This window comes from Nerophis ophidion, linkage group LG15, assembly GCF_033978795.1.
Source record: "Nerophis ophidion isolate RoL-2023_Sa linkage group LG15, RoL_Noph_v1.0, whole genome shotgun sequence".
Lineage (NCBI taxonomy): Eukaryota > Metazoa > Chordata > Actinopteri > Syngnathiformes > Syngnathidae > Nerophis > Nerophis ophidion.
Window position 1 is genome coordinate 12,712,088 of NC_084625.1, and position 25,667 is coordinate 12,737,754.

Here is a 25,667-nt window from a genome sequence, read left to right on the forward strand (position 1 = left end):
CGGAGTGAAAAAAAAGGAACTGACAGAGTGCAAAAACCAAACAGAACATAGCCAAACTAAACATGATCACCAGTTACATCGTAACTCATATAATATAAAACACCTGAATCTCAAACCAGCCATGCCCATTCATCCGTCCATCCTTCCATTTTCCACCGCTTGTCCCTTTAGGGGTCCATGAAGCCTATTTCAGCTGCATTCGGGCAGAAACCAGTGTACACCCTGGACAAGTCACCACTTCATCCCAGGCCATGGCCATTTAGATATATTAAAACAAATCTAATCAGTGCTATGGCCCTCCCAAAACAACACCAATGTACCATGAACATGCCTTTTAAAAATTAAAAATAATTTTTTTTAGATAATAAATATTGTATGAAGAATAATACAGTACAAAATAATGAAATAATAATGTTCAGAATTTACCTTGGGAGCTCACTTGTGTCGGTGTTAACTCCAGGCTGCTTCTCCTTCCTGAACAAACAGGAACTGTTGTTGTTGTTGTTTATGTTGCACACGGACATCTTTCAGTGACGGACCGGAGGTCAGATTTGACAGAAAGTTGTGTCTGTGTGTCAAAAAAAAAAAAAAAAAACTCAATCATCTAATTTGTTAAGTCAGGACTAGACAAAACAAACTGAAATACGTCCGATACAGAAGTGGCAGCTTTTTCATATTTTCATGGATAAATGTCCATCCTGGCAGCGCTTTCAAGTGATGCCGACTATGCTGGCAACTTAAAGCCTTACAAGAAACTGAGGGACAGATTTTTTTTTTTAATGATTTGTTTGTTATTTTTTAATGTTTTAAATCACCTATGGATGTTATTATAATAATAACATCGTATTTTTCGGACTAAAAGTCACAGTTTTTTTCATAGTTTGCAACATATACTGCGGAACGACTTGTGTGTGAAATTATTAACACATTACCGTAAAATATCAAATAATATTATTTATCTCATTCGCGGAAGAGACGAAGAAAATGTCAGCAATCGTCACACACATGTCAACCAATAAGAAGTGCATTGTTGGTCATGGATTGCTAACTGCTATTATATTAGATCCACTATGGACTGGAGTCTCACTATTATGTTGGATCCACTATGAACTGGAGTCTCACTATTATGTTGGATCCACTATGGACTGGACTCTCACTATAGTGTTACATCCACTATGGACTGGACTCTCACTATTATGTTAGATCCACTATGGACTGGACTCTCACTATTATGTTGGATCCACTATGGACTGGACTCTCACTATTATGTTGGATCCACTATGGACTGGACTTTCACTATTATGTTAGATCCACTCTGGACTGGACTCTCACTATAATGTTAGATCCACTATAGACTGGACTCTCACTCTTATGTTGGATCCACTATGGACTGGACTTTCACTATTATGTTAGATCCACTATGGACTGGACTCTCACTATTATGTTAGATCCACTATGGACTGGACTTTCACTATTATGTTAGATCCACTATGGACTGGACTCTCACTATTATGTTAGATCCACTATGGACTGGACTATCACTATTATGTTAGATCATTATGGACTGGACTCTCACTATAATGTTACATCCACTATGGACTGGACTCTCACTATTTTGTTGGATCCACTATGGACTGGACTCTCACTATTATGTTAGATCCAAAATGGATTGGACTCTCTCTATTATGTTAGATCCACTATGGACTGGACTCTCACTATTATGTTAGATCCACTATGGACTTGACTCTCACTATTATGTTGGATCCACTATGGACTGGACTCTCACTATTATGTTAGATCCACTATGGACTGGACTCTCACTATTATGTTGGATCCACTATGGACTGGACTCTCACTATTATGTTAGATCCACTATGGACTGGACTCTCACAATATTATGTTAGATCCACTCTGGGCTGGACTCTCACAATAATATGTTAGATCCACTATGGACTGGACTCTCACTATTATGTTAGATCCACTATGGACTGGACACTCGCTATTATGTTAGATCCACTATGGACTGGACTCTCACAATATTATGCTAGATCGACTATGGACTGGACTCTCACTATTATGTTAGATCCACTATGTACTGGACTCTCACTATTATGTTAGATCCACTATGGACTGGAGTCTCACTATTATGTTGGATCCACTATGGACTGGAGTCTCACTCTTATGTTGGATCCACTATGGACTGGAGTCTCACTATTATGTTAGATCCACTATGGACTGGACTCTCACTATTATGCTGGATTCACTATGGACTGGACTCTCACTATTATGTTGGATCCACTATGGACTGGACTCTCTCTATTATGTTAGATCCACTATGAACTGGACTCTCACTATTATGTTACATCCACTATGGACTGGACTCTCACTATTATGTTGGATCCACTATGGACTGGACTCTCACTGTTATGTTAAAGCCACTATGGAATGGACTCTCGCTATTATGTTAGATCCACTAAGGACTGGACTCTCACAATATTATGTTAGATCCACTATGGACTGGACTCTCACACTATTATGCTAGATCCACTATGGACTGGACTCTCACAATATTATGCTAGATCCACTATGGACCGGACTCTCACTATTATGTTAGATCCACTATGGACTGGACTCTCACAATATTATGCTAGATACACTATGGACTGGACTCTCACTATTATGCTAGATCCACTATGGACTGGACTCTCACTATTATGTTAGATCCACTATGGACTGGACTTTCACTATTATGTTAGACCCACTCTGGACTGGACTCTCACTATAATGTTAGATCCACTATGGACTGGACTCTCACTATAATGTTACATCCACTATGGACTGGACTCTCACTATTATGTTAGATCACTATGGACTGGACTCTCACTATTATGTTAGATCCACTATGGACTGGACTCTCACTATTATGTTAGATCCACTATGGACTGGATTCTCACTATTAAGTTAGATCCACTATGGACTGGACTCTCACTATTATGTTAAATCCACTACGGACTGGACTCTCACACTAATTTGTTGGATCCACTATGGACTGAACTCTGACACTATTATGTTAGATCCACTATGGACTAGACTCTCACTATTATGTTAGATCCACTATGGACTGGACTCTCACAATATTATGCTAGATCCACTATGGACTGGACTCTCACAATATTATGCTAGATCCGCAACGAACTGGACTCTCACTATTATGTTAGCTCCACTATGGACTGGAGTCTCACTATTATGTTAGATCCACTATGGACTGGACTCTCACTATAATTTTAGATCCACTATGGACTGGACTCTCACTATTATGTTAGATCCACTATGGACTGGACTCTCACTATTATGTTAGATCCACTATGGACTGGACTCTCACAATATTATGCTAGATCCTTACCTCACATCTTTGATTGATTGATTGAAACTTTTATTAGTAGATTGCACAGTACAGTACATATTCCGTACAATTGACCACTAAATGGTAACACCCCAATAAGTTTTTCAACTTGTTTAAGTCGGTCCTGCGGTCCTCTCCATGGTTTCTCATTGTCATCTCATTGGTTTGAGTTTTTCCTTGCCCTGATGTGGGATCTGTACCGAGGATGTTGTTGTGGCGTGTGCAGCCCTTTGAGACACTCGTGATTTAGGGCTATATAGAAGTAAACACTGATTGATTGATTATGTTGTTGGACCGATTAATATTTTGTGTGATTTTTGTAAATGAAATTTTAAAAAAAGAAGCTGCAGGTCTAGATACTCGTACCTTGGTGTACGACTATTCTTCAAAAATATACATTTTCTCTCACCAACATTTTCTAAAGGTTTAAACTGTTTTTTTTCTAGCTATGATAAACATCAGCTTTCATGGATTTCTTCACTACTTCTCATATTTTCCGTCTGATTCAATTATTTCATGCTATCTTACCGCTGTGACATCCACTCATTAAATCCACTTGAAAAGCACTCTGGACGTAACGTTTTTTTGTACAAAGTGCATCGTTCAAAACGAGGAAAGAAAAAAAAAATCCACTCCTACCTCTTAAGCGATCAAAAAGTGTGCGGTGATGAGGCTAAACATTCCAAAGCTGCAGTTGGTGGTTGTTTTTTTTTGTTAGTTTTTTTTAAAAGCAAATTAAAATTTCAAGTCAATATAACTTATAGGGTGCCATGCAGTGGAAAAAAAAAAGTCAACCCGTCCACATTAGCAGGGAATTATTATGATTAAATTGTATCGGGAAAGAAAGACTTCTCTTTTGAACTCGTAATGACTCTCAAATAAAAGAGTCATTGAAGAAGCCAGAGGTCGGACACACACACACTTTTACCCACCGACCACATGACACCGTGTAATTGGTTGCTTATTTATTGACAATTTAAGAGCAGATCAATTAAGGTAATGAGTCGTTTTGCTCATTTGGGAACCTGCAAGTCGTTACAATGTAAAAATATGTCATCAATAGACTTCATTCAGCTCACTTTTCGATCTGGTATTTTGCCCCGGTTTTCGTATTTTGTCATGGTTATTGCGCGCCACACTGCACATAACAAACTAGTCATTGGGTCCAATAAATGGAGTGTTAAAAGCAGGGGTCCCCCAACTTCTTGACTTTATATATATATATATATATATATATATATATATATATATATATATATATATATATATATATATATATATATATATATATATACATATATATATATATATATATATATACGTATATATATATATATATACACATATACATATATACATACATACATGTATATGTATATATATATACATATATAGAAATATATATATATATATATATATATATATATATATATATATATGTACCGCACATAAACTAGTCCTTGGGTCCAATAAATGGAGTGTTTAAAGCAGGGGTCCGCCAACTTCTTGACTTTATACATATACATATATATATATATATATATATATATATAGATATATATATATATGTATGTATGTATATATATATATACATATATATGTATATATACATATATATATATATATATATATATATATATATATATATATATATATGTATATATATATATATATATATATATATATATATATACATACATATATAAATATATATATGTGTATATATATATATATATATATATATATATATATATATATATATATATATATATATATATATATATATATGTATAGAAAGTCAAGAAGTTGGGGGACCCCTGCTTTAAACACTCCATTTATTGGACCCAAGGACTAGTTTGTTATGTGCGGTGTGGCGCGCAATAACCATGACAAAATACGAAAACCGGGGCAAAATACCAGATCTAAAAGTGAGCTGAATGAAGTCTATTGATGACAAGTTTTTACATTGTAACGACTTGCAGGTTTAATACTGTTACAAATATGCGCCACACTGTGGACCCACACCAAACACGAATAACAAACACATTTCGGGAGAACATCCACACTGTAACACAACATAAACACAACAGAACAAATACCCAGAACCCCTTGCAGAACTAAATATTCCAGGCCGCTACTCCCTCCCCTCCAACCCTGCCCACCTCAACCTCCTCATGCTCTCTCAGGGAGAGCATGTCCCATCTTCCAAGCTGCTGTTTTGAGGCATGTTAAAAAAAAATGATGCACTTTGTGACTTCAATAATAAATATGGCAGTGCCATGTTGGCATTTTTTTTCCATAACTTGAGTTGATTTATTTTTAAAAACATGGTGACATTGTTTAATGCATCCAGTGGAGCATCACAACAAAATTAGGCACACTAACGTGTTAATTCCACGACTGTGTATACATCGGTATTGGTTGATATCAGAATCGGTAATTATGAGTTGGGCAATATCGGAATATCGGCAATTTTTATCTCTATTTTTCAAGTTTGTTGTGAAATCATTCCATTCCTTTATCCATTTAGATGAAAAGGCTGATTATGCAAAATAGGTTTTACTTTTGGGTACGCTACATGACCCCCTGGTGGAGGCTCGTGTGTTTCTAGTTGTCACAGCAGATGCAACCTGGACAAAGTGCATAAGTGGCGCTGGTGCAGTGTTATTTAGAATTCGGCGGGCCATTCCTATTGATGCAAATCTTTGAAAGTTAGCAAAATATAACGATGTATTTTTCGGAGAAATAAACAGTGATGGTAGAAAGTACACACATGCACAGAATTAATGGAGGCGGAGAAATGGATACGATCGTGACAGGAATAAATCGAAAAATAATAATAATTATGCAGCTGAGATAAGCTCCAGCACCCCCGCAACCCCAAAAGGGACAAGCGGTGGAAGGTGGATGGACATCTTTGGATTCAATGTAACTACAATAGAAATGAGGAATGCTTTATGCCATTCTGGGGGAGATATTTTTTCTACTGTTGCTGTAATAAAAACTAAGCAAAGGTCAAGTTATAATGAGCAAAAGTTGAGAAAGACGTGCAAAAAGTGCTCACTGCAGCCACTAAATAGAGCTGAATCATCTTTTTTGTTGTTGCAGATTGTCCATGCATCTGGCAGAATGTTAGCAACGTAAACAATATCGTTGCAAATTTTGCACAAAATGGTGAACGGATTATAGAAACCCTGTTTCCATATGAGTTGGGAAATAGTGTTGGATGTAAATATAAAGGGAATACAACGATTTGCAAATCATTTTCAACCCATATTCAGTTGAATATGCTACAAAGGCAACATATTTGATGTTCAAACTGATAAACATTTTTTTTTTTGTGCAAATAATCATTAACTTTAGAATTTGATGCCAGTAACACGTGACAAAGAAGTTGGGAAAGGTGGCAATAAATACTGATACATTTGAGGAATGCTCATCAAACCCTTATTTGGAACGTCCCACAGGTGTGCAGGCTAATTGGGAACAAGTGGGTGCCATGATTGGGTATAAAAACAGCTTCCCAAAAAATGCTCAGTCTTTCACAAGAAAGGATAGGGCGAGGTACACCCCTTTGTCCAAAACTGTGTGAGCAAATAGTCAAACAGTTTAAAAACAACGTTTCTCAAAGTGCAATTGCAAGAAATTTACGGATTGCAACATCTACGGTCCATAATATCATCAAAAGGGTCAGAGAATCTGGAGAAATCACTCCACGTAAGCGGCATGGCCGGAAACCAACATTGAATGACCGTAACCTTCCATCCCTCAATGGCACTGTATCAAAAACTGACATCAATCTCTAAGCGGATATCACCACATGGGCTCAGGAACACTTCAAAAAACCACTGTCACTAAATACAGTTTGTCGCTACATCTGTAAGTGCAAGTTAAAGCTCTACTTTGCAAAGCGAAAGCCATTTATCAACAACATCCAGAAACGCCACCGGCTTCTCTGGGCGGCGTTTTTGGACTGATGCAAAGTGAAAAAGTGTTCTGTGGTCGAACGAGTCCACATTTCAAATTAATTTAGGAAATATTCGAAATCCTGTCATACGGATCAAAGGGGAAGCGAACCATCCAGACTATTATCGACGCAAAGTTCAAAAGCCAGCATCTGTGATGGTATGGGGGTGCATTAGTGCCCAAGGCATGGGTAACTTACACATCTGTGAAGGCAACATTAATGCTGAAAGGTACATACAGGTTTTGGAACAACATATGCTGTCATCTAAGCGCCGTCTTTTTCATGGACGCCCCTGCTTATTTCAGCAAGACAATGCCAAGCCACGTGTTACAACAGCGTGGCTTTGTAAAAAAAGAGTGCAGGTACTTTCCTGGCCCACCTGCAGTCCAGACCTGTCTGTACTCGAAAATGTGTGGCACATTATGAAGCGTAAAATACAACAGCGGAGACCCCGGACTGTTGAACGACTGAAGCTCTACATAAAACAAGAATGGGAAAGAATTCCACTTTCAAAGCTTCAACAATTAGTTTCCTCAGTTCCCAAACGTTTATTGAGTGTTATTAAAAGAAAAGGTGATGAAACACAGTGGTGAACATGCCCTTTCCCAACTACTTTGGCTCGTGTTGCAGCCATGAAATTCTAAGTTATTAATTTTTGCAAAAAAAATAAAAAAAGTTTATGAGTTTGAACATCAAATATCTTGTCTTTGTAGTGCATTCAATTGAATATGGGTTGAAAAGGATTTGCAAATCATTGTATTCTGTTTATATTTACAACTAACACAATTTCCCAACTCATATGGAAACAGGGTTTGTAGTTGTATCGCAAGTTTCTACCTCCAAGGTACTCTGACACCATTACCACATTCACATACTGATGATCAGGGGCAACCGAAGGTTCAGTAGCTTGCTCAAGGATACTTCAACATTATTACAGGGGACCAAGGATCGAACCCCCAACAATAGAGTTAAGGGCCAACCATTCTTCCACCTGAGCTAAAAACAGAAAAACTTAGCACTTTTCGAAACGAAACAAGCTGATGAAGCTGACAATGTTGAAAGTTGTAAAACATTTTCAAGTGTTACTAGGTTAGCTTTTTAAAAATGCACAACCCACTGAATCGTATGCACTTTTTTTTTTCTGGGCGCAGAGAATCGGAACAAATGTCAAAGGAATAATTTTACACCTTTGGGAAAAAATGTACTGCCTTAGAAGTTACTCACTTTGGCTTTTGTTTTGCTTGAAGAGATAAACACAAAGTTCTTAGCTTGTTTCTTATATGTACTGTGTGTACACACACACACACACACACACACACACACACACAAACACAAACCGTACCATGTGCGGATAGAGCGAGAGTAGACAAGAGTGTGTGTGTGTGTGTTATTTTTCGGTTTGACATCTCCACTAAGGCGGGGCAGCAAGGTTGTGTGCCGACTAGAGCGACCATTTTCAGAAAAAGTGCCGGACTTTAGTGAAGTGAATTATATTTATATAGTGCTTTTCTCTAGTGACTCAAAGCCCCTTACATAGTGAAACCCAATATCTAAATTACATTTAAACCAGTGTGGGTGGCATTGGGAGCAGGTGGTTAAAGTAACTAGGATGGTAGAAGCGGGGATCGAACCTGGAACCCTCAAGTTGCTGGCACGGCCACTCTACCAACTGAGCTACACCGCCCAAGACAGCTCGGTTTTCTCTCCAGCGCTGGTGTTGCTACTGTTTGTATTTAGCCCTTATTGTTAAATAAATTGTTCATCTTTAATTTTTAAATCCTTGATTTATTCAGACAGCTTTTAAAATAAATTAATCAGAAAGGATTCTTCCCTGTGGAAACACAATTCTGTTTAAATGTATCAAATTGACTTAAAGGGAACCGCACTTTGTAAAACATTGCCTGTAATTCACAATCCTTATGTAAGACAATAACACATGTTTTCTTGTTTTATGCATTCTAAGTCATAAATAAACAATAGCAAAAGTCAGCTAACAATGGAGCCAATCTGTTCCGCTCTAAACACCATCCAAAAGCCTCCATCAAGGTTTCATATTCATGCCGTAAAGTATACATGTAATGTAGTAACAACCACATTCATAATAACATAGAATATTTACCTATTTTGATCGTTTCAAGCATATGGTGGCATATATTTATTTCACAGAGGCATCATAACGTTCACTTTTCCCTTCAACAACAACAACACTACTAATCACATCAGATTTCATGAGAGCCAATAAGAATTACTTGGGGACAAATGATGATTCATAATCTTATATTTTTGAGCCCGAACACTAAGTGCCCGAACATGCTTAGTGAAACACTAAGCATGTAGCAGTGTTACTTTGTGCAAAACAAGAAATACAAACTACGAACAAAATAAAAAAATCGCTTACCGTACAATGTCTGCTCTGCCTGGGATGCTGACTGATGGGATGTTTATATATTCCCGTTTAGATGAAGAATTAATCATAATCTTCACAAAGAGTTTTAAAAAAGTGTTGCAAAAAGTGTATTTTCTTGCCATCTTCTGGGTGGAAGTTGAATGTCAAAGTTGACCAACTTTCTCGATTTATGTCCACATCCATCTATTAGCCAATAAAGCACTCTAAAAACATCCAAAAACCTCCATCAAGGTATTATATACATGCTTTAAGTATATATGTAATGTAGTAACAACCACATCCATAATAAAGTAGAATATTTACATACTTTGCTCATTTTAAGCATATGGTGGTGTATTCATTTCACAGAGGCATCGTAACGTTCACTTTTCCCTTCAACAACACTACTAATCACGTCAGACTTCATGAGAGCCAATAACAATTACTTGGGGACAAAGGATGATCGATAATCTTATATTTTTGAGCCTGAACATAAAGAGGATGTACACATTTTAGAAGCTGCGTGCTAAACAGATCCAGCTTTAGTGAAACACTAAGCATGTAGCAGTGTTACTTAGTGCAAAACAAGAAATACAAACTACGAACAAAATAAAACAATCGCTTACAGTACATTGTCTGCTCTCACTGGGATGCTGACTCATTGGATGTTTTTATAATCCCGTTTGGATGAAGAATTAATCATAATCTTCACAAAGAGTTAAAAAAAAGTTTATTTTCTTGTCATCTCTGGGTTGAAGTTGAATGTCAAAGTTGACCAAATTCTTGATTTAAGTCCACATTCTTCTATTCGTTTGGTGAACGGCATGATTTCTAATATAGAATTAGCTTTCACCAACTCAGAGGCAATGCAGCAGCTCAGTATGTCAACACTGCAGCTGCTAAAAGTTTTTGTCTGCGTAAGCACTTCTAATAACAATATCACTAATATTTTGTGAATATTCAGGTCACGAGATTTAATTGGAATATTTTCGGTGGTTTTTGAATATTTTTAGAGTGCTTCATGGGTGCAATAGTGAACTCTCATTTTACAACTTAGAATGCATAAAAAAGAAAAACATATATGATCACTGTGAATGATGGACAAAATTCCAAAAAAGTGCAGTTCCTCTTTAACAAACTTCTAATGGAAATTTGTTGCAGATTTGAAATCATCTGCTTTGTTTAAAAGGTAATGTAGAGGGGGGTGTGGCCTGCGGGCCTGCAGCGAAGCCAGGACCTGCTTCGAAATCAGCGACAGGTGCGTAGATAGCCTGGTTATTTAAACACCTGTTGCTCTGTTAAAAGGCAGCAGCCGGGAGGAGAGAGTGGTTGGAGTGGGAGTTGGAGCGAGAGGAAGAGAAAAAGGACAATTGCTGACAAGCCACGGAAGGTCTTTGTTTGAAAAAATAAAACTTCATTGAACCTGAATCCTGCTTGCATGTCAATGCTTGGTGGTCCCAAGAACCCACTGAAGGGAAACCTACTCAGTGGCCTAGTGGTTAGAGTGTCCGCCCTGAGATCGGTAGGTTGTGAGTTCAAACCCCGGCCGAGTCATACCAAAGACAATAAAAATGGGACCCATTACCTCTCCCTGCTTGGCACTCAGCCTCAAGGGTTGGAATTGGGGGTTAAATCACCAAAAATGATTCCCGGGCGCGGCCACCGCTGCTGCTCACTGCTCCCCTCACCTCCCAGGGGGTGAGCAAGGGGATGGGTCAAATGCTGAGGACACATTTCACCACACCTTGTGTGTGTGTGTGTGTGACAGTCATTGCTACTTTAACTTTTTTAACTTTAACCTCCACAGTAATTATATAGAGAATGTAACTCACATAAAACAATACATATTCACAATAGCCATTAAATTATGTCATCAGGGGGGTGATGACATAAAAAATGACAGTGTTAGTGATATACTTTTTCTTTTACATATGTAATCATCTTTTATTTGTTTTTTGCATCTAAGACTGTAATTATTCTCCATGAAACGTTTTACATTTGGTGGGTTTGTGCGACAGATGAATTGGATCGACATTATTTCCGACGTTTAAAGTTGCTTCCGAGAGAAAGACCGTCAAAAAATACAAAACCCCGTTTATATATGAGTTGGGAAATTGTGGTGTTGGATGTAAATATAAATGGAATACATCCATCCATCCATTTTGTACCGCTTATTCCCTACAATGATTTGCAAATCCTTTTCAACCCATATTCAGTTGAATATGCTACAAAGACAACATATTTGATGTTCAAACTGATATATATTTTTTTGTGCAAATAATCATTAAATTTAGAATTTCATGTCAGCAATACGCGACAAAGAAGTTGGGAAAGGTGTCAATATATACTGATAAAGTTGATGAATGCTCATCAAACACTTTTTTGGAACATCCCACAGGTGGGTGCCATGATTGGGTATAACAACAAAAAATCAGTCTTTCACAAGAAAGGATGGGGCGAGGTACACCCCTTTGTCCACAACTGCGTGAGCAAATAGTCAAACGGTTTAAGAACAACGTTTCTCAAAGTGCAATTGCAAGAAATTTAGGGATTTCAACATCTTCGGTCCATAATATCATCACAAGGTTCAGAGAATCTGGAGAAATCACTCCACGTAAGCGGCATGGTCGGAAACCAACATTGAATGACCGTGACCTTCGATCCTTCAGACGGCACTGTATCAAAAACCGACATCTCATCTCTAAAGGATATCACCACATGGGCTCAGGAACACTTCAGAAAACCACTGTGACTAAATACAGTTTGTCGCTACATTTGTAGGTGCAAGTTAAAGCTCTAATATGCAAAGTGAAAGCCATTTATCAACAACATCCAGAAATTCCGCCAGCTTCTCTGGGCCCCGAGATCATCTAAGATGGACTGATGCAAAGTGGAAAAGTTTTCTGTGGTATGACAAGTCCACATTTCAAATTGTTTTGGGAAATATTCGACATAGTGTCATGCGGACCAAAGGGGAAGGGAACCATCCAGACTGTTATCGATGCAAAGTTCAAAAGCCAGCATCTGTGATGGTATGGGGGTGCATTAGTGGATGCGTAACTTACACATCTGTGAAGGCACCATTAATGCTGAAAGGTACATACAGGTTTTGGAACAACATATGCTGCCATCTAAGCGCCGTCTTTTTCATGGACGCCCCTGCTTATTTCAGGAAGACAATGCCAAGCCACATTCAGCACATGTTACAACAGCGTGGCTTCGTAAAAAAAGACTGTGGGTACTTTCCTGGCCCGCCTCCCATCGAAAATGTGTTGCGCATTATGAAGCGTAAAATACGACAGCGGAGACCCCGGACTGTTGAACGACTGAAGCTCTACATAAAAGAAGAATGGGAAAGAATTCCACTTTCGAAGCTTCAACAATTAGTTTCCTCAGTTCCCAAACATTTATTGAGTGTTGTTAAAAGAAAAGGTGATGTAACACAGTGGTGAACATGCCCTTTCCTAACTACTTTGGCACGTGTTGCAGCCATGAAATTCAAAGTTAATTATTATTTGCAAAAAAAAAAAAAAGGTTATGAGTTTGAACATCAAATATTCTCTCTTTGTAGTGCATTCAACTGAATATGGGTTGAAAAGGATTTGCAAATCATTGTATTCCGTTTATATTTACATCTAACACAATTTCACAACTCATATGGAAAATGGTTTTGTAAGAAGCATTATAAATGAAAATAAAATGTTAATTCTGAAGGATTGATTAGTGTTTCTTTTTCACCATTAGGGAGGACTTTGAAGCCGGATCCATGCTGCGTCGTCATATCCACACACACCGAGCCCGGCTCCGGTTGTTCCGAGGGCCGGGTGCGGAACACAGCGTGGCTCCTGGCACCTTGTCCTAATGAGCAGTTTGCATCCCTGGCATCGCACCACCCCGGCTCCCCCGCTCGCACTTGATTTTGTTTATTTATGCATTAACTCCGGTGTTCCTCGGCTCCGGTGACGTTCCTGGAGGGACGGCGCTCGGAATGGCAGCGCCGTCTCTTGCCAGTGTTGAAGGGTAATGGGCCCACCCACCGGCTGACGGATCTAAAAGGGTGATTAACGAACACCCCGGGGAGAAAAGCGGTGGGTGGGAGGGTAGCGCACTTTCTCTTTGTTCTTCCAGACTTCATTCTTTTCCCGCTTTCTTTTTTTTCCGCCTTTGAGAAGCAAAGTCGCTCCACACCCTCCCGGCCGCCAGATGTGCGTAAACAAACCGGCTTCTCTCCTGGCTGCTCGTTCCCCAGCGGGCTCCTGAGGTAATCTGCATCATTTTGTGGCCATGCTGACAGGGCCGGGCGGCGTCCATCAATCTAAATGAGGCGGCGTGATGTGCCTCATACATCCCGGCCCGGGTCCTCGCCGCTCCTCAGACGGCGGCGCGGGAAACGCGGAGGCCTATTTTATGGCGCTATATATAAACGGCCAGGTTGATGGGCTTCTAAAAATATGGCGCTCTTAAATTTCTCCACTTTCTGATAAAAGAAGGACGGTCCGTGTTCTACTTTTTTTTTCTTTTCATACCTGCTCAACCTGACCTGACTTCCACTGGAAGGACATCCGTCCATCAGCGAGTCTTTACTGCCCGGCGTGGACCCATCTCACTTTCCTTCAACGACATGTTTTGATGATGGGCGCTAATTTAAGGCTGGCGGAGAACAAGTTAAAGCCCAGATGGCGAAGGGGTTAAATCAGGGGTCGGGATCCTTTATGGCTGAGAGAGCCATGAAAGCCAAATATTTCAAAATGTATTTTCGTGAGAGCCATATCAATCAATCAATCAATGTTTACTTATATAGCCCTAAATCACTAGTGTCTCAAAGGGCTGCACAAACCACTACGACATCCTCGGTAGGCCCACATAAGGGCAAGGAAAACTCACACCCAGTGGGACGTCGGTGACAATGATGACTATGAGAACCTTGGAGAGGAAGAAAGCAATGGATGTCGAGCGGGTCTAACATGATACTGTGAAAGTTCAATCCATAATGGATCCAACACAGTCGCGAGAGTCCAGTCCAAAGCGGATCCAACGCAGCAGCGAGAGTCCCGTTCACAGCGGAGCCAGCAGGAAACCATCCCAAGCGGAGGCGGATCAGCAGCGCAGAGATGTCCCCAGCCAATACACAGGCAAGCAGTACATGGCCACCGGATCGGACCAGACCCCCTCCACAAGGGAGAGTGGGACATAGGAGAAAAAGAAAAGAAACGGCAGATCAACTGGTCTAAAAAGGGAGTCTATTTAAAGGCTAGAGTATACAAATGAGTTTTAAGGTGAGACTTAAATGCTTCTACTGAGGTGGCATCTCGAACTGAGGGCATTCCAGAGTATTGGAGCCCGAACGGAAAACGCTCTATAGCCCGCAGACTTATTTTGGGCTTTGGGAATCACTAATAAGCCTGAGGCCTTTGAACGCAGATTTCTTGCCGGGACATATGGTACAATACAATCGGCAAGATAGGATGGAGCTAGACCGTGTAGTATTTTATACGTAAGTAGTAAAACCTTAAAGTCACATCTTAAGTGCACAGGAAGCCAGTGCAGGTGAGCCAGTACAGGCGTAATGTGATCAAACTTTCTTGTTCTTGTCAAAAGTCTAGCAGCCGCATTTTGTACCAACTGTAATCTTTTAATGCTAGACATGGGGTTAAAAGATATCATATCTTTTAACATTGAATACAACTAAATGTGTGCATTTTTAAGTAAGACCAACATTTTTGGAGTATAATAAGTCTCTTATTCTTTTTAATAACATTGTTATTCTGAAGCTAACCAATAATAAATCAAATGTCATGTCTGTTGATCATGTTTTTGTTTGGCCATGTCCTTTGGACTCTTTAAGTTCCTGTTTTTTTTCACTCCCTTGTCTGGTTTCCTTGGTTACTCATTTTGTCCACCTGTCTCCAACCATCCATCCATCCATCCATCTTCTTCCGCTTATCCGAGGTCGGGTCGCGGGGGCAGCAGCCTAAGCAGGGAAGCCCAGGCTTCCCTCTCCCCAGCCACTTCGTCTAGCTCTTCCCGGGGGATCCCGAGGCGTTCCCAGGCCAGCCGGGAGACATAGTCTTCCCAACGTGTCCTGGGTCTTCCCTGTGGCCTCCTACCGGTTGGACGTGCCCTAAACACCTCCCTCGGGAGGCGTTCGGGTGGCATCCTGACCAGATGCCCGAACCACCTCATCTGGCTCCTCTCGATGTGAAGGAGCAGCGGCTTTACTTTGAGTTCCTCCCGGATGGCAGAGCTTCTCACCCTAAGGGAGAGACCTGCCACACGGCGGAGGAAACTCATTTCGACCGCTTGTACCCGTGATCTTATCCTTTCGGTCATGACCCAAAGCTCATGACAATAGGTGAGGATGGGAACGTAGATCGACCGGTAAATTGAGAGCTTTGCCTTCCGGCTCAGCTCCTTCTTCACCACAACAGATCGGTACAACGTCCGCATTACTGAAGACGCCGCACCGATCCGCCTGTCGATCTCACGATCCACTCTTCCCCCACTCGTGAACAAGACTCCTAGGTACTTGAACTCCTCCACTTGGGGCAGGGTCTCCTCCCCAACCAGGAGATGGCACTCCACCCTTTTTCGGGAGAGAACCATGGACTCGGATTTGGAGGTGCTGATTCTCATTCCGGCCGCTTCACACTCGGCTGCGAACCGATCCAGTGAGATCGGTTCTTAAAATCGGTTCGTTTTGTCCACCTGTCTCTGGTGGACAAAATGCCCGCTCACCTGCCTCCCGAGCACTAATCAGAGGCAGTATTTAAGCTCGTCTTTGCCAGTCAGTCGCCCTGTGCTGACTTGTTTCATGCCTTTCGTGCTTCATGCCATGCCAAGTAAGTTTTGTTTGATTTATGTTCTTAGTCTGTTTATGCGTTAACTTTGTTCCTTAGCCCAAGTTGTGCCTCCGCTGTGAGCGATTTTTGTTTTGTATATTTTCTTAGTTAAAATTAAATCATGTTTTTACCTAAATGCCAAGTCCCGAGTAGTCCATCTGCCTTCCTGGGAGAAGGACCCCGCAGTAAGCTGCAACCCCCCCCCCCCCAATCGTGACATAAAATACTTCTTACCATTAATGCGACTTCTTGAACAGGTGCGGTAGAAAACGGATGGATGAAATTAAATGCATGAGAATGTTTTGTACTTTGCACGTTATTTTTAGCACTGTGATTACCAGCGAAATTATTCATAATTATCGCATTAAGCAATGTCAGCTAAGATTTATCCGAGAGCCAGATGCAGTCATCAAAAGAGCCACATCTGGCTCTAGAGCCATAGGTTCCCTACCCCTGGGTTAAATGTTGCCAGGCCGCTTTGTAAGATGATAAACAAGCCGACGCCCCGCCACCCCTTCCATCGCTTGCTTTGTGGTCTTCTGACTCGACATCCATCTGCCTGCTGTTAGCTTCCTCCTGTCACAGCAGGATTACCATAAAAAAAAGTCTTGTTTTCAAAGTGGCGACCTTCATCACACGTGTGACGCTTTATGTTGAAGGGAAGCGTTTGCAAACATGTGACATCTGTCACGCCACTTACGGGGGGTTAGGAGGGAGAGGCAGCCTCGGATTGTTGTTTTTGCTAATGGTTCAAAGGCTATGTCTCCACTAAGCTGGATAACCCCCTTGTGGAAGGGGGGGGGCGTGGCCTGCGGACCTGCAGCGAAGTGGGGTGTGCCAGGACCGGCTTTGAGATCAATCAACCAATCAATGTTTATGTATCTAGCCCTAAATCACAAGTGTCTCAAAGGGCTGCACAAGCCACAACAACATCTGCTGTTCAGCGCCCACACAAGGGCAAGGAAAAACTCACGACCCAATGGGACGTCAATGAGATAGACTATGAGAAGCCTTGGAGAGGACCGCAACTGCAGTAAATACACCAAAATGTCACCGTGGCGTTAAGTTTGTTTAGCCACTATGGGTTGAACTTTCACAGTATCATGTTAGACCAGCTCGACATCCATTGCTTTCGGTCCCTTAGAGGGGGGGAGGGGGGGTGGGGGGTGGGGGTGGGGGGGGGGTTGCCCACATTTGAGGTCCTCTCCAAGGTTCTCATCGTCATCATAGTCACCGGGCAGGGCGGCATAGCTCAGTTGGTAGAGTGACCGTTCCAGCAACTCGGGGGTTGTAGGTTCGATTCCCGCTTCCGCCATCCTAGTCACTGCCGCTGTGTCCTTGGGCAAGACACTTTACCCATCTGCTCCCAGTGCCACCCACACTGGTTTAAATGTAACTTAGATATTGGGTTTCACTATGTAAAGCGCTTTGAGTCACTCGAGAAAAGCGCTATATAAATATAATTCACCTTACCGGCGTCCCACTGGGTGTGAATTCTCCCTGCCCACTGGGTGTGAGTTTTCCTTGCCCTTCTGTGGGTTCTTCCGAGGATGTCGTAGTGGTAGTGGTTTGTACAGTCCTTTGAGACATTTGTGATTTAGGGCTATATAAATAAACATTGATTGATTGATTAGCAGATTGGAGAGTTAGCTTCCGCAGCTAGTGGGTTCATGATGATGACTTCTGTTTTGTTTGATCGGCCGTTTTACTGCCATGTTACAGACACTGTTTGGAAACAATTAAGCTATGTAAATAAGCGTTTACAAAATATTTATGTGTAAATAACTAATTTCACAATTTATACCATCACCATGCTTGACGGTAGGTTTGGTGTTCCTCGGATTAAAGGCCTCACCTTTTCGTCTCCGAACATATTGCTGAGTATTGTGGCCAAACAGCTACATTTTTGTTTCATCGGACCACAGAACTTTCCTCCTTGTCTTTGTCCATGTGATGTCCATCCATCCATCCATTTTCTGCCGCTTGTCCCGGGGGGGTTGCCCACATTTGAGGTCCTCTCCAAGGTTCTCATCGTCATCATAGTCACCGGGCAGGGCGGCATAGCTCAGTTGGTAGAGTGGCCGTTCCAGCAACTCGGGGGTTGTAGGTTCGATTCCCGCTTCCGCCATCCTAGTCACTGCCGCTGTGTCCTTGGGCAAGACACTTTACCCATCTGCTCCCAGTGCCACCCACACTGGTTTAAATGTAACTTAGATATTGGGTTTCACTATGTAAAGCGCTTTGAGTCACTCGAGAAAAGCGCTATATAAATATAATTCACCTTACCGGCGTCCCACTGGGTGTGAATTCTCCCTGCCCACTGGGTGTGAGTTTTCCTTGCCCTTCTGTGGGTTCTTCCGAGGATGTCGTAGTCGTAGTGGTTTGTACAGTCCTTTGAGACATTTGTGATTTAGGGCTATATAAATAAACATTGATTGATTGATTAGCAGATTGGAGAGCTAGCTTCCGCAGCTAGTGGGTTCATGATGATGACTTCTGTTTTGTTTGATCGGCCGTTTTACTGCCATGTTACAGACACTGTTTGGAAACAATTAAGGTATGCAAATAAGCGTTTACAAAATATTTATGTGTAAATAACTAATTTCACAATTTATACCACCACCATGCTTGACGGTAGGTTTGGTGTTCCTGGGATTAAAGGCCTCACCTTTTCGTCTCCGAACATATTGCTGAGTATTGTGGCCAAACAGCTACATTTTTGTTTCATCGGACCACAGAACTTTCCTCCTTGTCTTTGTCCATGTGATGTCCATCCATCCATCCATTTTCTGCCGCTTGTCCGGGGGGTGCTGGACCCTATATCAGCTGCATTCAGGTGGAAGGCGGAGTACACCCTGGACAAGTCGCCACATCATCGCAGGGCCAACACAGATAGACGGACGACATTCACACACTAGGGCCAATTTAGTGTTGTGAATCAACCTATCCCCAGGTGCATGTCTTTGGAGGTGGGAGGTAGTCGGAGTACCCGGAGGAAACCCACGCAGTCACTGGGAGAACATGCAAACTCCACACAGAAAGATCCCAAGCGCAGGATCGAACCCAGGACCTTCGTATTGAGAGGCAGACGCACCAACCCCTGTAATACCGTGCTGGCCTATGTGAAGTCAGATGAAACAAAAATGTAGCTTCTTGGCCACAAGACCCAGCAATATGTTTGGAGGAGAAAAGGTGAGGCCTTTTGTGGACGGGGCGTGGTCCACGCGTCCACGGCTGTGAGGCAAATGACAGGTGAGTGGATACCTCAGCTGGAACGAGTTATCTAATCATCTGTCTCTTTATTAGCAGCGTTGGGGACCGCAGAGGGTGAGCTGAAAAGCTGGAGACGAGAGCCGCAAGGCAAGAGCGAGAAAGAGGAACAAAAAGGGAACAAAGAGACTTTAAAAAAGAATAAAATACAATTTGTAAACCTGGCAACCACGCTTGGCTCCAATTATATCGGAACCCCCATGACACGAGTCGTTCACACCTTTAATCCCAAGAACACCATCCAACCGTCAAGCATGGTGGTGGTAGTGTTATGTTCTGGGCCCCTTTTTGCAGCCAGTGGAATTGGTGATTTACAGAAAGTAAATGGGACAATGAAAAATTGTTCCAGTTCTTCTGGACAACCTAAAATCATCAGCCCGGAGGTTGGGTCTTGGGCACAGTTGGGTGTTCCAACAGGACAATGACCCCAAACACACCTCAAAAGTGGTAAAGGAGTGGCTAAATCCAGCTGGAATGAAGGTTTTAGAATGGCCTTCCCAAAGTCCTGACTTAAAAGTGTGGACAATGCTGAAGAAACAAGTCCATGTCTGAAAACCAACACTGAACTGCACTAATTTTGGCAAGAGGAGTGGTCAAAAATTCAACCAGAAGCTTGTGGATGGCTACCAAAAGCGCCTTATTGCAGTGAAACTTGCCAAGGGACATGTAAGCAAATATTAACATTGCGGTGAACTAAACACCAGGTGAGGCATACATACTATTTATTTTTTTTTTTAACTTAAATTCATATGTGCAGCTCGAGTTATTGCTGATTTAGGTTTTATGGACAGAATTTCTAGGCGCAGTCAAGGCGTTGAGGGTTTCCGGTTTGGTGACCGCAGGATTAGGTCTCTGCTTTTTGCAGATGATGTGGTCCTGATGGCTTCATCTGACTGGGATCTTCAGCTCTCACTGGATCGGTTCGCAGCCGAGTGTGAAGCGACCGGAATGAGAATCAGCACCTCCAAGTCCGAGTCCATGGTTCTCGCCCGGAAAAGGGTGGAATGCCATCTCCGGGTTGGGGAGGAGACCCTGCCCCAAGTGGAGGAGTTCAAGTACCTAGTAGTCTTGTTCACGAGTGGGGGAAGAGTGGATCGTGAGATCGACAGGCGGATCGGTGCGGCGTCTTCAGTAATGCGGACGTTGTACCGATCCGTTGTGGTGAAGAAGGAGCTGAGCCGGAAGGCAAAGCTCTCAATTTACCGGTCGATCTACGTTCCCATCCTCACCTATGGTCATGAGCTTTGGGTCATGACCGAAAGGATAAGATCACGGGTACAAGCGGCCGAAATGAGTTTCCTCCGCCGTGTGGCGGGGCTCTCCCTTAGAGATAGGGTGAGAAGCTCTGCCATCCGGGAGGAACTCAAAGTCAAGCCGCTGCTCCTTCACATCGAGAGGAGCCAGATGAAGTGGTTCGGGCATCTGGTCAGGATGCCACCCGAACGCCTCCCTAGGGAGGTTTTTAGGGCACGTCCAACCGGTAGGAGGCCACGGGGAAGACCCAGGACACGTTGGGAAGACTATGTCTCCCGGCTGGCCTGGGAACGCCTCGGGATCCCCCGGGAAGAGCTAGACGAAGTGGCTGGGGAGATGGAAGTCTGGGTTTCCCTGCTTAGGCTGCAGCCCCCGCGACCCGACCTCGGATAAGCGGAAGAAGATGGATGGATGGATAGGTTGCACATTAGAGAAACAGGAAGAAAATGGAGTTATTATCTTTCATAAAAACGTTACCATAATGATATTATGATATGATAAATGGGTCCAAAAAGTATTTGATAAAATTGTTATTATATACTTTTTGGTCCCATTTGCTTTTAAGAAAATAAATCAAGTAATGTGAGTGTAGTTTACCTTTCTGTATTTGTATCTGAAGCAGCAATAGCAATCCTCCATGAAAACATACTTTGTATGACCACATTCATTTTGTCTTAAAGTCCAGTTTAGAGAAGTATTTCATCTTGGATACAGTATATAATCCTCCATATGGGCTGACACATTCATTTAATTCAATTACATTCCAAGAAATTAAACAATATTTTTGCATCTGACAAAAAACACCCACAAATGATGGCTTACTCCAATAAAAATAAATAAATGATAAATGGGTTGTACTTGTATAGCGCTTTTCTACCTTCAAGGTACTCAAAGCGCTTTGACAATACTTCCACATTTACCCATTCACACACACATTCGCACACTGATGGAGGGAGCTGCCATGCAAGGCGCTAACCAGCACCCATCAGGAGCAAGGGTGAAGTGTCTTGCTCAAGGACACAACGGACGTGACGAGGTTGGTACTAGGTGGGGATTAAACCAGGGACCCTCGGGTTGCGCACGGCCACTCTCCCACTGCGCCATGCCGTCCCTAATGCCATGTTTGTTATCAATACAGTTAAAAAGAAAAAGAAAAGAAAAAAATGCTGGCTTCCGCTGGAGAGACCTGTGTCTGCTAGCTTGAGCGCCCCCGTCAGAGTACTGCTTAGGCATTGAACTGCAAGTTGACAATATATCGCCCCCTATCTTGAGGCAGAGGTACTCTCTGCCTCATAGCCTGCCTTTTCCCCGTGGCAGCAAGCATGCGCGCCCTCGCACGCCCACGCCCAATACACACTGTGTGTAGCCGTGGAGGGGCGGTATAGCTCGGTTGGTAGAGTGGCCGTGCCAGCAACTTAAGGGTTGCAGGTTCGATTCCCGCTTCCGCCATCCTAGTCACTGCCGTTGTGTCCTTGGGCAAGACACTTTACCCACCTGCTCCCAGTGCCACCCACACTGGTTTAAATGTAACTTACAGATATTGGGTTTCACTATGTAAAGCGCTTTGAGTCACTAGAGAAAAGCGCTATATAAATAGAATTCACTTCACACTTCAATCAATCAATCAATCAATGTTTACTTATATAGCCCTAAATCACTAGTGTCTCAAAGGGCTGCACAAACCACTACGACATCCTCGGTAGGCCCACATAAGGGCAAGGAAAACTCACACCCAGTGGGACGTCGGTGACAATGATGACTATGAGAACCTTGGAGAGGAGGAAAGCAATGGATGTCGAGCGGGTCTAACATGATACTGTGAAAGTTCAATTCTTAATGGATCCAACACAGTCGCATGAAAGTTCAATCCATAATGGATCCAACACAGTCGCGAGAGTCCAGTCCAAAGCGGATCCAACACAGCAGCGAGAGTCCCGTTCACAGCGGAGCCAGCAGGAAACCATCCCAAGCGGAGGCGGATCGGCAGCGCAGAGATGTCCCCAGCCGATACACAGGCAAGCAGTACATGACTTTATGCAATTCTTTAGTAAGAAAATTGAAGTCATTAGAAAGGAGATTAAAGACAATGCGTCCCAGCTTCTCGTCTGCTGCATTGTTTTGATCAGGAAACATGGAATTTCCGCGATCTTGACCATGACAATGATCAAAATATACAGGAACCACACCAAAATCACATAGAAAGCATAAACAAAAAGAGAAATATTAAAACTTATTTTATTACTTTGTTTTGGAACATCTAATGGTTAAGCCACCTGGTGGCAGGTGAGGCACTGTCTCACTTGCCTCCCCTGACAACACGTCACTGCTGTATGTATACTTTTAACCCACCATATTTGGTCACATTTTTAGTAGACACATAATAAATTCACAAAAGAACCAAACTTCATGAATGTTACAAGTATGTGCTCCAATCAGTTTATCACAAAAAAATAAGAGTGGTAGAAACCCAAGTTTCTACCACAAGGGGCGGCGTGGCGCGGTGAAAGAGTGGCCGTGTGCAACCCGAGAGTTCCTGGTTCAATCCCCACGTAGTACCAACCTCATCACGTCCGTTGTGTCCTGAGCAAGACACTTCACCCTTGCTCCTGATGGGTGCTGGTTAGCACCTTGCATGGCAGCTCCCTCCATCAGTGTGTGTGAATGGGTAAATGTGGAAGTAGTGTCAAAGCGCTTTGAGTACCTTGAAGGTAGAAAAGCGCTATACAAGTACAACCCATTTATCATTTATCATTTAAGTTAGCCATGACATTATGTTCTTTACAAGTGTATGTAAACTTTTGACCACAACTGCATATCCAGAAGAAATGAAAGCACAGGAGCAGTATGTCACAGTCTATTGGGATGAGGAGCACATAATGTGACCCACAACAAACATGACATTTAGATGTAGCGGGAAAACAAACCTAAATACTTTTACTGGTGTTCTTTCCCCGGTAAGTGCGAGCTGAGATGGAGGTGGGTGCATTAAACAGAACGTTCAATTCAGTTAGCAGCGGGACAAAAATGGGCTGCAATTGCTGGAGTATAAATTGCTCATTGTCTTGTGCAAAAAAATTGCTCTATTCAAGCACTGACATTGACACAAGACCGGATCAAGTCTGCAGGCTGTGCAAGGACACTGAATTAAAGGCATTTTTACGTCTTTTTTTTTTTTCCTTTCCACATGAATACAAGGTTCAGTTTTTTTGTTTTTTTTTTCCCTGTAGTACAGAGCTTGAGTCACAATCTGGCACATTCATGGCAGGCTGAGTGTGCTTGTTTTTCATGTGTGGAAAAACAACACGCACCTCTGATCAGCTGTCTTTGGGGTATCAGCCTGGCTGTGCGCTTTGATTCTGGTCCCCCTCCACTAATATTTGCACATTTCCAATATGTGCTCATTGACATTTGGATTTCCCAGAGAGCGTCGAGGCAGGTTGCCAGTTTCTTCCCCCCCCCACTCCCTCTCCCTTTCTCTCTCACTCTCTGAGCATAAATTTATAAATTGAAAAAAAAAAAAAAAAAAAACGAGGCAAAAAAATGACCTTAATCCGCTCGCCGTCATTCGCCATGTTCGAGCTCTGCAGGGAGCAGGTTTACCGCCGCCATCTGTTGCTTTTTTTTCATTAACAAAATCTATTTCTTCATTTAGCCGTGCATGCTCAGACAATGCCGCCGCTCCCATCGCGACGCTAAATCCTGGATTGGAAACGAATGCCAACTTGCGGGAGAGCGAGAGAGAGGGAGAGCGCAATGCTTTCAGATTAGTGCTGTAATTGCAGGTATAATTCCAGTGTGCTCGCCGAGGATTACGACATCGACACGTTGTAGTCAGGTAGCACGGGACCGCGGCTTGTTGCGAACAAACTGTCGCCATTTTCACACAATGTCGGACACGTTCGACCAAAATCCCGCCGATTCTACCGGACAGCGGTTAACGTAAATTCCGACGACGCCATGTTTATGTGCCACGGTTGCGAGTGATGTCATGCCCGGTTTCCGACTCACTTTTTGCACTTCAGTTGCTGAAGTACAAAACGCCACTACGATAGTTTAAAACAAATAAAGCGCACTTTAGTGCATGATGTCACTATCAAAACAACACTAAGTCAAAGGCCTACTGAAATGAGAATTTCTTATTTAAACGTGGATAGCAGGTCCATTCTATGTGTCATACTTGATCATTTCGCCATATTGCCATATTTTTGCTGAAAGGATTTAGTAGAAAACATCGACGATAAAGTTCGCAACTTTTGGTCGCTAATAAAAAAGCCTTGCCTGTACCGGAAGTGGCAGACGATGTGCGCGTGACGTCACGGGTTTTAGAGCTTCTCACATCTGAACATTGTTTACAATCATAGCCAGCAGTAGCTAGAGCTATTCTGACCGAGAAAGCGACAATTTCCCCATTAATTTGAGCGAGGATGAAAGATTTGTGGATAAGGAAAGTTAGAGTGAAGCACAAAAAAGAAAGAAAAAGAAAAAGCGGTGGCAGTAGGAGCGTTTCAGTTGTAATTAGACACATTTACTAGGATAATTCTGGAAGAT

General features: G+C 42.3%; 1 long non-coding RNA gene across 1 annotated transcript in view; it reads right to left on the minus strand.

Annotated features, from left to right (window-relative positions):
* Positions 1–432: 432 nt before the first annotated feature.
* LOC133569828 (uncharacterized) overlaps positions 433–25,667 on the minus strand; it is a 275,136-nt gene continuing 249,901 nt past the window's right edge. Inside the window, exon 5 of the long non-coding RNA XR_009809926.1 lies at positions 433–568. This is a non-coding gene — a long non-coding RNA (uncharacterized LOC133569828). The remainder of the gene's footprint in view (positions 569–25,667) is intronic.